Source organism: Pseudonaja textilis, chromosome 12 (assembly GCF_049901715.1).
Source record: "Pseudonaja textilis isolate UNSWEBS1 chromosome 12, rPseTex1.2, whole genome shotgun sequence".
NCBI classification, from domain to species: Eukaryota; Metazoa; Chordata; class Lepidosauria; order Squamata; family Elapidae; genus Pseudonaja; species Pseudonaja textilis.
Genome location: NC_142001.1, coordinates 18128946 through 18140730, shown reverse-complemented (window position 1 = coordinate 18140730; position 11785 = coordinate 18128946).

Here is an 11785-nt window from a genome sequence, read left to right as displayed (position 1 = left end):
GCAGGAAGCCGAGAAGAGAACACAATCTTGGAGAGATCAATAGAAACCTGGAGAGACAGGATTATATTTTCAGAATGGGGGTGATTTCACTGTGATTTCACTGTGCATTGGTTTTTAAATACAGAACACTAACAGGAACACGTGACTGGAAAAATAATACCTTTCCAATTGTCATTCATCCTGTTGTAAGTTTATCTACACATGTTCCCCCCAAAATAAGACCCTGTCTTATATTTGTTTTGCCACCAAAACAGGCATTACGTCTTATTTTGGGGGGATGTCATCCACTGACTAACCTCACTTGCATGCATTGCCCCCGGTCTCTTTTTCCCTGTCAGAAGCCTTAGGATCTTCTGTGGCCGGCAAGGCTTTTCTGAAGGCCTCTGCAGCTGATAACAGAGCTCTGGATCGATCCTGAGCTTTCTTATCGGCTACAGAAGCCTTCAGGAAAGCCTTTGCCAGCCTTGCCAGCTGCAAAGAGATCGGCTGGTAAGGCAGGTGTCGGGGTGGGTGAGGCCTGGCTACAACTGTCCAAAGGTAAGTAGTAGGGCAGCTCCACCCCCTCATCCTCACCCTGGCTTAATTTTTACTCGTCTACTCTGGAGTGGGCAGGATCTTAATTAGGGCTTATTTTGGGGTAGGGCTTATATTGGGCCACGTCAATGGGGGAACTGGGTTCACTTACCAACCGTGTTGCTAACTTAACAACTGAAGCAATTCACTTAGCAACTGTGGCAAGAGGAGCCGTAAAAGGGGGGCAAACTCACTTCAGAAATTTCTCACTTGGCAGCATAAATCCTGGGGTCAATTTTGATCATAAATTGAGCACTACCTGTATGGATTTTTTTTAATTCCAAAAAAAAAAAAGCCCCCACAGATATTTCTGTTTTGCTTATTAATGCTATTGGGTTCGTATCTGGAAGGCATCCTTCCAAAATTAAAAGCATCCACAATTTCTTCATTATGCAAAATGTCTTAGGAGGTTGGTCATGAGCCACAAGGCTGAATTTCCTCGTATTTGTGAGGGGGGAAAAAATGTGCCAGGGAGTGCAGAAACGTGATTATTTCTTGCTTGAAGTGCAATTTCATGCGGCAAGAGAGTTAGATAGTCGGCGCATGCAGATGTGCCACAAAACGCAATGGGAACGTGTTCCTCTAGCAATAGGGTGCGCTGCAATGTAGTCTGACAAGAAGGAGCTATGGAAGGCCAACATTTATCTTCATAAAGCCATTAAATTCACCGAGTAGCACAGCATCCCAAGCGCAGTGTCTTCACTCCATTAAAGGAACCACGGCGGAACATTCTCAGCTGTAGGGGAAGTCCGACTTTTCTGCATGTTCCCAAGTAGAGTGGGAGACCTTAAAAAGGAAGGCAGCATGGAAAGAGAGAGAAGGAAAGAAGGAGAGAGAGGAGGGAGAGAGAGAAAGTGACAGAAGGAGAGAGAAGAAGGGTGAGAAGGAGAAAAAGGAAAGAGAGAAAGAGAGAGGAGGGGAGAGAGACTGAGGAGAAAGAGGAAAGAGAGTAGAGAGAGGGGAGGGAGAGAGAAAAGGAGAGAGAGGAGAGAGAGAAGAAGAGAGAGGAAGGAAAGAGAGAGAGAAGGAGAGAGAAGAGGGAGAGGAGGGAGAGGAGGGAGAGAGAGAAGGAGAGAGAGGGGAGAGAGGAGAAAGGGAGGCGGGGAGAGGGAGAAAGAAGTAAGAACACCCCATACAAAGAGGCTGTTTGAAGTACAAGTCTTGTGTTGCATTTAGACACAAAAGCATACCGGATAAAAATATTGATACCTTCATATCAATACTAAAACTGATCAGAAGATCCATTTTAGGTTACAATCCTATTGGTTGATGATTATATACTGATCTCTTCAATCTGTGAGCATACATTTACTGTTTTATTCCATCCTATCTCTTTGTTTGGTTTCTTCTGAGATTCAGAACATTTGCCACAAAATAAACACATGAGCAGTTTTAAAACTTTCAAACGGGGAAACAGTGGTTTAAAAGAACGCTAAAAAAACATCACTAATTGGATATATCTCTATCTTTTTAATCTTTCTATTTCTCTCTCTATTTCTCTCTATATAATCTATCTTTCTATCTATCTAGCTCATCTATCTATCTATCTTTTCTCTCTTTCTCACTCTCTCTCTCCTCTATCCATCCATTTTTAAAGCCCCTTCAGATTTGTTTTCAAAGGAATTTCTAACACCAGCCACAACAAAAAACCCATCCACTTTGCCCTGTGGGTTAAAACCAAAGTTGAGATCTCTGTTGAATTAAAAAAGAAAAGTTCTTGTTTCCCATCAGGGAAAAAAATAAAAAAAAAGCAGGAAAAGATATTTCCTATCTCGGAGTTGCACACATGTGAGTTTTTCTTTTGGGGGGTTTGTTTGTTTTAATGGCAAAGTTGCTGGTCCCATTTTTCTCCCATTTCAGAAATGGGAGTTGATTTTTCTCTTCCTCGGTTGCCATCTGCTTCTCCCGCTAACAGTCTTCACGAGTAAGGAGCCATCTGCTGATTCTATCCGAGGAAGCTTTTTATAGAGCCACGAAGTGGCGAAGCTTTAAAAAAAAAAAAGACTTAGAATAAGTTGGATATGAACACGGGGACGAGTTTCTGTTTTGTTTCTACTCAGTGTACCTAAGGCAGCCTGGGTACACATCAACAAATTTAAGTGTAATAACCTTCTTGGGGTTATTGCAACAACGGATTCTGCCTTCTAATGAGGTGGAACGTTTAAAAGACAAAAGGCCGCTCTTTTGAAGACAACAAAGTCCGTATTTTGGACAGAGAGGGCCAGTAGTTTGAAAGAGGGGTTAAAGAGGCCATTTATGTCAAAATTGAACAGATGGGAAAGGGATACAACATCACCTATCTCCAGTCTACAACACGGTCCTTTCAACAGTTGCAAGAAGGCTCCACACCGATTTGCACCGCTAAGGGGACCCTGACTCGAAGACCTCCAATCTCTCTTCCAACTCCGTTAATCTGACCCTAGAAAGGATGCAGAGAAGAGCAAGATAGATGGCCCGGAGGCTCAATTCTCCATAGTTGCGGTGGACACCTGTGTTGCGAGGCAAGTGAGCTCTCCTCTATCCCACAGAAGGAAAGCTGTCACGTCAAACGTTTAGCAGAAACGCGATGGGAATTGCGAAGCGTTAATGTTTCCCAGACTGCCGTCTGCCACATTAACAAAATCTTTTCCCTTTCCAATAGACAATCCTGCTAATCACAGTGACAGTTTGAAGAACACCGTTCATTGTTCATTAATTATTAGCTGTCAGCCCAAAGCTTCTGTTGAACTACCTGCGTTCAAGTGTTCACCTGTGATTTAAACTTTTTCTCTTTAAAAATAAAAATAAAAAGGATATGGAATACCTTCAATTACCAGAGGGCGTGGAAATGCTTTCCAATATTTCTTTTCTTCAGCGACGGCTTCAGGTACAACATTTATAATTAAGCATTGCAAAGTTGCAAATGTGTCTGGGTGATTTATTTTTTCTCTCCCAAGGTTGGGAAAATCTGAAACAGGAATAAGGATGCTCTCCTGACAGCCCTCCCAGTTAAACCCGGAAAAAAAAAACATGCTTTTTCCAAGAGGCAGCTGGACTTTCTTGTTTTTTTCTTTGAAGAGGTTTCACTTCTCATCCAAGAAGCTTCTTTGGCTTCTCTCAGAAGGTTCTTCTGCTCTCAGAGCTGAAGAAGCTTCTTAGGTGAGAAGCGAAAAGTCTTCAAAAGAAAAAGAAAAACCAGAAAGTCCACTTGCCTCTTGAAAAAAAAAAAGCACCTTTGGGACAACTGAGTCCATCAACCAAAGATTCCTTTAAAAGTTTAATGACTCAAAATGCAGTTTTCAAGCACATTTCCTTCCTCCTCCGGGCCATATTACTTGGCTGGGAAGAGGTGGTAGAAAGAAGAAGAAGAAGAAAAAAGCAGGGCAGATTTGTTGTCGTTGTTTGCAAAATACAGTAAAGCACTTACCAAATAAATGTTTTGAAAAAGAAGAAAATTAAGGAAGGCTGTTAGAAAAACTAAAAGGGGGACCATAATGACATAGCCAAAGACCTCCGAAGCGATTTTAATCGTTTTGCGATCCTAGCAGCTCCTCGGCTCAGCTCTTCGTTAACATAATTAAGCAACTAAAAATAAGGGTGCCTCTCTGAGACATTATAATGAGATGTTAGGAGGGTCCAAATATGCCTGAGAGGAATTGCTATTAAATATTTATTGTGTCTGCTGCCTATCTGGCAGCGAGAGAGAAAGAGAGAGAGAGAGACAAGGAAAACAACGGATGTGTTTGTGTTTATGTGAGTGAAACTATATTTGTAACGGTATCTGTTAACAAATCTGTTAAGAATAGAACCAGTGGTCAGGAGGCTGAAGGCTGGACATCTTATTATCATGATTTTTTTTTTCCCTCAGAAGACCTTTCAATTCCCAGAATTTACCAAAATATACAATTGTGGTTTGGAGAATTGGTGGGAGGAGGAAAAATTGAAAGACAGGAAAAGTAAAGTACCCAAAAATGCAAGTGAAAAATAAATGAGGGTTTAGCCATTTTTCACAGGGTGGTAAAGAGTCCAACATTTAATCTGCACTTTTTAAATTGCTCTCCTTTGATGTAGTTTTTTAAATTTAATTTTAGATTATTTTTATCGTGACTTTTATTGTTTTTTTATGAATAACAAAGAGAATAATGTATTTAACTCCGTCTCCTATGTTCCCCACAACAACAACCCTGTAGAGCTGGGTTGGGCTGAGAGATAGGGACTCGACCAAAGTCACTCAACTGTTTTTTCCTGGGGAACTAGAACTCCCAGTCTCCCGGTGATTGGCCCAAAGTCACACAGCCAGCTTTCTGAACTAAGGCAGGACTAGATCTCTCCCAGGGATTGGCCTAAAGTCACACAACTGGTTTGTCATGGGACTAGAACTCACAGGTCTCCTGGTGATTGGCCCACTGTTGGTTTTTCATGCCTAAAATGAGACTAGAATTCATGAATCTTTTGGTGATTGGCCCAAAGTCACCAAACCATCTTTCATGCTGGCTATTTCTGTTTTCAGAGATAGATAGATAGATAGATAGATAGATAGATAGATAGATAGATAGATAGACAGACCATTGTAGGTAGGTAGGTAGGTAGGTAGGTAGGTAGGTAGATAGATAGATAGATAGATAGATAGATAGATAGATAGATAGATAGATAGATAGATAGATAGATAGAAAAATAATGGTTGGATAGAGAGATGAGAGAGAGAGAGAGAGAAAAGACAGAGATAGACAGACAGACAGACAGACAGACAGAAAAATAATGGTTGGATAGAGAGATGAGAAAGAGAGAGAGAAGACAGACAGACAGACGGAGGGAGATAGATAGATAGATAGATAGATAGGTAGGTAGATAGATAGATAGAAAGAAAGAAAGAAAGAAAGAAAGAAAGAAAGAAAGAAAGAAAGAAAGAAAGAAAGAAAGAAAGAAAGAAAGAAAGAAAAATAATGGTTGGATAGAGAGATAAGAGAAAGAGAAGACAGAGATAGATGATAGATAGATAGATAGATAGATAGATAGATAGATAGATAGATAGATAGATAGATAGATAGATAGATGGATGATAGAGCAATAGCACTTAGACTTATGTACCATTTCACAGTGCTTCACAGCCCTCTCTAAGTGAATAGATGATAGGTGATAGTTGAGACAGAAAGAAGTGGATGGATGGATGTATATTGAGTAGGGAGAGAAATAGAGATATATAGGTGATAAGTGGGTGGGTGGGTGGAAGATTTTTTAAAGACTTTATCAGTTGCATCTAGGATGGAGTTGAAGTCCACCCATCTTACAATTGCCAAGGTGGAGAAACACTAGTTTAGATAATAATGGATTCAACACTTAGGAAGACCCACTGGAATCATATTGGTCCAAAAAAATAATGAGAGCTACGACACCAGAACTCTAAAATATTAATAAGGGAGATACTTGCTACAATTCCTGGATCTGAGACAAGGAATGTTACTAATTCAACATGGAGCCAGGATTTAAGAGAAAGGGGAAGTAACATTAGTTAGCAAATGAAGCACCTGTTTTTATTAAGTTGCTCGAAATGGACATATGGATTAGGCTATGCAGAAGAACAAAATATATTAGAAACTTGGAAATGAAACACGGTGTTTTTTCCCCTTCACTACTGGGAGAGGTGGAGAAATTAGAGAGATGGATTTTCTAACTGGGTTATGACATATTGAGATGTGTTATTTTGCATAACTATTGGACAAGCAAGTGGGTTAGTTTATATGATTGATCTCTGCATAATGGTTATTCTCCTCACTCATGCTGAAATGATTTTACAATACTTTTTTTTCCCTCGCTAATAAAGCACGCAATAATTTTTTTTTTAAAAAAAACCCCACTTTCGTTGGATTTAAATTTAGTCCTAGGTGAAGCGTCGCTTACATTAATTGAAATGAATTCTAATTAATCCTATTGATTTTAAAGGAACCCGCCCCCAAACAACCATCTCTGGATCCCATCAAGCCAAGCCATCATTTTCACTGATTGGGAAACAATCCAATATCTGTTTCATTATTTAGCTTTCCACTTGGATGGATGGGAAGGCAATTACATTTGCCATTTTTAAAGAAAGGAAACATGCAAAATGCAAATGAGGAAACAATAATCTACCACCCCAAGGAAAGGCAGGATGAGTTCCATAAAGAGGGATTGGGTGTTTAAGCCATCAAATATTTATCGTGATGCCAGATGTAGGGAAATGATGATGGCGAAGGCTGCCTCCTTCGCCATCTTGCTGGCTAAGTTCCATTTGTCGGAAGGTCATAATCAACGATAAATCCAGGCTAGAGAGACGACTTAATAAGACCTGCGATCCAGCTACTCCAATTTAGGTGCATCTCAATACCAGTGATGGGATTTTAAAAATTTTTCCTACCGGTTCTGTGGGTGTGGCTTGTTGGGCATGGCAGAGGAAGGATACTGCCAAATCCCCATTCCCTCCCCACCCCCACTAGCCTGCTTTCCAGCTCCATTCTCCTGTGCAGGGCAACCAAAGAAGATCCAGCCAATCAGCTGGGACTCAATGGGAGGCAGAGAATAGCAGGGCCAGTCAGAGGTGGGATTGCTGGGTTCTCCAAACTACTTAAAATTTCTGCCACCGGTTCTCCTGGAAAAGAGAGAGAGAGACAGACGGTGGCGGGAACTCTGTCAAATTACATCAAATCAAAGGAACCTTGGAAGTCAACAAAAATGACCTTTGCTCATTAGTCCGTTTCTGCTGTTAATTCCCAACGATACTAATTCAGAGGGGGGGAAAAATGGTTCCTTTGATTTTGGAGGTTCGAAACGGTTGCCAATTCCTCACTCTAAACGTATAAGTCTGCTAACTCAGTTTTGTAGTGCTCTGTACATGGATTGCCGGATTGCTGGTTTCTATCTGTGTGCAAAAGCTGCAATTCCACATTTTTATGCAATCAGAAGAAAAATAACGAACTGGATTTGGTGTTAAGTTCAAGAATTAGCCAGTTGACAAGATCTGGCCAAGGGCAAAGAAGCGTTTAATTTTTCCGGCAAAAATAGGACCGATGTGTAAGTTATTTTTCCCCCGCGATGAAAAACTTCCAAGGAGAACAAGATTTGTAGGAGTGGCTGGACTCACTTTGGTGTCAAAGAAATCAAATAAAACGCACCACAATCTCAATTGTCACAGGTTGAAATTCTGTGTCCAAAAACTGATGGAGAGGCATCCTGTAAAGTCAACAATTAAGGGACAGAATTGTGCATTTTTGACTTCCTATTATATGTCCTTTGACCTTGGTTGGTTGGTTGGTTGGTTAGTTATTAGTGGCTTTGTATGTAAGGGGCTCCCCAAAACTTAACAACCTGAAATTGTGATTCTTCTGCACAGCAACACATGCCATATTTCTCTCAATGTCCTCCAGTTGCTGTCCTAAGTTACATTTGCAATTCCATGAATTCAGATGACCTTTAGAGCCACTGTCATATGTTGCACAGGTGTGTGTCATGTTAGTGAAGAAGGACTGTCCTCTGTCCATACTGGCCATCAGATAAAAGGAAGGGATAAATGAGCCATTCCCCATCACCTCATTCTAGCTATTGTCTGTCCACTGCAGAATGAAGACCTGTGTGATGACCCGCAGTATGGCACAAAAATAACAAAGTCACCAAAGTAGATAAATTCCCTTTAACGCCTCCAACTTGGCCCACAATATCCAATTATCCTCGGCAGGAGATCAAACTCTTCCAAAAACAGTCTACAAAGGGAAGAAATGCAGTCTGAACACAACATGCAGATAAAGTAGAAATAAAAAAAAACCAACACAAACCACGCTGAAGTAATTAACACGACAGACCAGGATAATAAATTGCAGACTTCCAAAAGATAATGAGGCCCACACAGTTGGGAGGACGCCCAAACCCAGTTAAGCCTCGACAAAGATAATGCACGCTTTGCTTCCAGCAACTTTGCCATGTGCAGTTTTCCCTTTTAAACAGTCTTCCCAGCTGCAGCCCAAGAAGGGGATCAGGGCCCTTTCCTCCCCCGTAAACTATGTTGCTTCCTTTTCTGTTCCTCCCTGCATACCCTAGGATGAGGAGGGGGTGGGCCTGGGTCTTCCTCTGAATGTCCAGCTGGCTTGTGCCCTTCCTCAGTTTCCTCCACAGCCACCAGAGCCACACTCCCACTTCCTGTCAGCTGTTCCACCTCTCCCTCGGAATCAGTGTCCAACTGGGGCATGACAGCCTGTTCTGTGTGTTTCCAACCAAAATGGTCCTGAGCTTTTGTTGCCAACTGGGGCCACCATACTTGCTGATTTTTGTCTGGAGTGAAGCAGTGGCCTAGAGGTGGGGCTCTTGCTTCACCAATCAGGAGGCTGTGAGTTCGATCCTATGTAGAGGCAGATATTTCCCTCTCTGGGTACAATGAGAATATATCTCCTGAATAGAACTCCACACTGGGGGCAGGAAGGGCATTCGGCTAGTAAACACTCAGCTCCATTAAGTTGCCCTGATTCCACCCCACAAGGGATTATGGGGTTGTTAAAAGGAGATGATAATGATGATGATGATATACAAGTAATCTTCAACTTGTTCTGCTGAACAAAATTCCGCATTGGTGACAGGAAGGGCATCCGGGCAGTAAGCACTCTGCTAGCTCCATTCAGTTGCCCCAATTCCACCCCACAAAGGATTATGGGGTTGTTAAAAAATAATGATACTTGTTGATGTCATCCATCCATCTTGTTTTAGATCTCTTTCATGGACGCTTCTGATGAAGCAGGATCCATTCTACGACCACCTTGGTCCATCTGCCCTCAGTTCGTCTTGCTACGTGACCAGCCCATTTCAATTCTTTTACAATTCTTTTGATGGCATCGTATATTTTCGTTTGTTGTCTCACCCATGTGCAGGTCTATCTTGTCCTGTGATGCCGAACATGTATCTTTCCATGGCTCTTTGAACCCGTTGTAGCTTTTGTCTCGATTGTGAGTTTAGCATCCATGTTTCACTAGCCTACCTTAGAGCCAATAATAATAATAATAATTCTGGACTTTGAAGAGTTGGGATTAAAGCATTTTTTTTCTCTATAGTCCTAGTGACCTCCAGTGGATGCGGTTAGATTTACACCCTGCTGCTTTTCAGAGGCATAACACTTTTGTTTCTCAACTTTAATAAGATGTGTGTCTCTAAAAAGAAGAGACATCAATCACCCTGCCAACCAAAGTGCTTAGAGTCGAGGCTGTGGTTTTCCCAGCTGCAATGTATGGCTGTGAAAGTTGGACCGTAAGGAAGGCTGAGCGCCAAAGAATGGAGGCCTTTGAACTCTGGGGCTGGAGAAGTTTCCTGCAAATCCCTTGGACCGCAAGACCATCAGTCCCAGAGGAGATCAATCCTGACTGCTCTTTATAAGGCCAGATCCTGAAGATAAAAGGCAAAGGCTTTGGCCACCTCACGAGAAGGAAGGACTCACCGGAGAAGAGCCGAATGCTGGGAAAAATTGAGAGAAAAAGAAGAAGAAGGGGACGGCAGAGACGGAGGGGGCTGGATGGAGTCACTGAAGCAGTAGATGTGAGCTTAAATGGACTCTGGGGGGATGGATGAGGACAGGAAGACCTGGAGGAACGTTGTCCATGAGGTCGCGATGCGTCAGACACAACTTCGCAACTAAGAACAACAAGACGTGTGGACTTCAACTCCCAGAATTCCCCAGTCCATCTCAGCCAACTTCTATTGCTAAGCAAGATGGCTGTTGTGAAAGTCACGTCCAATTTTACCTTCTTCTTTTTTTGCCACAATTGTTATGCCAACCGCTGTGGTTGTTAAGTGAATCACACGGTCATTAAACAAGTCTCTCTTTTCCCATGGACTTTGCTCGTTGAAAGTCAACTGAGAAAGTCACAAATACATTCCAGTTGCCAAGATCCTGAATTTTGAAAAACATGACTGTAAGGGATGTTACCACAGTTTTAATGGCAAGGAGTAATTGTACGACGAATTTTCTTTCACGTATAACTTTTATTGTTTTGTCCATGTTTTACATACAAAGAGAAACAAAAATGGGGAATTAAGGGAAGGAAAAAGAGAGGTGGGGGGGGAAGAAAAATAGGAAATTAAGAAAAGGAAAAAGAAACGGAAGAAAAAAAAGACTTCCCGCTCTTTTTAGCACTGTACAAGATAACATTACAACCTCAACTTTTTACTTTTACATGTTAGTATATAACTAATGCTCTCTATAACAACAAATCTATCTCATCAGCAAAACCACAGGCAAAGTTTCCATTTTTATTTTTTTATTCTTTTTTTAAAAAGCGTAGTGCTTTAAAATAGATGGGGAAAAAAACCATATTTTTCCCTTTAAGGTTAAAGAACCTGAAAGAATGATGTGAATTTTGTTAATATAAATGGTGATCGTTTGTAAAGATTATTAAGTGCAAATAGAAATAGGTATTATTTCAACAGCAGGCCAGGTAAAGAACTAAGGGTTAGATTGATTGTTCTATTCGAAGAGGGGAATATTGTATTTTTAATTAGGATATCACTTCTGGATTTTGTGCCTGTGTTGCAAGGCAAATTTTCAATGATGTTGTAACTTTGAACAAATGGTTGTAAGTAGAAGACTACTTGAATGTCCCATATACATAACTTCACTTCTATGCATCACCCATATCCTTCCCTAACCAGTGTTGCAATTTGGCATTTTAAGGGCTGAAAAACAGCCATCCTCTTATCCATCCTTTGAGTCATAAAGCCCCTCAATCTAAGATTACCTCCCTTCAAATAAGCAAAACCTGGTCCGAAGCCCAAGGGGCTGTTACTACATTTTGGGGTGTTTCCATAACTGCGAGAACATGAAACAGGTAGATTTTTAAAAAACGGCAAACCCAATGGTTCCTGGAAGCTTTTAAGAACAGACTGGATGGCCATCTGTCAGAAATAGTGTAGGGTCTCCAGCTTGGGCAGGGGGTTGGACTAGATGACCTACAAGGTCCCTTCCAACTCTAAATCTGCAAAATCTTGTAAAGTGATAGGATTTTCGGTTCGATTCCACAAACTTCCCGCAAAAGAATTTTTTTTTTTTAAGTTAGGTTGAAAGACCAGATTAAGTCTTAAGATGCTTCGTATCATTTGCATGGAGGGAAGGCAAAAAAAAAAAAAAAAAGGAATGAATTCAAGCTAATCTCACTTTATTAACTAAACAAAAGTGTTTTGTCAACCAGGCTCTTTTGCCTCCTGTTTAACTGCGGGAATCTCCAGGTCC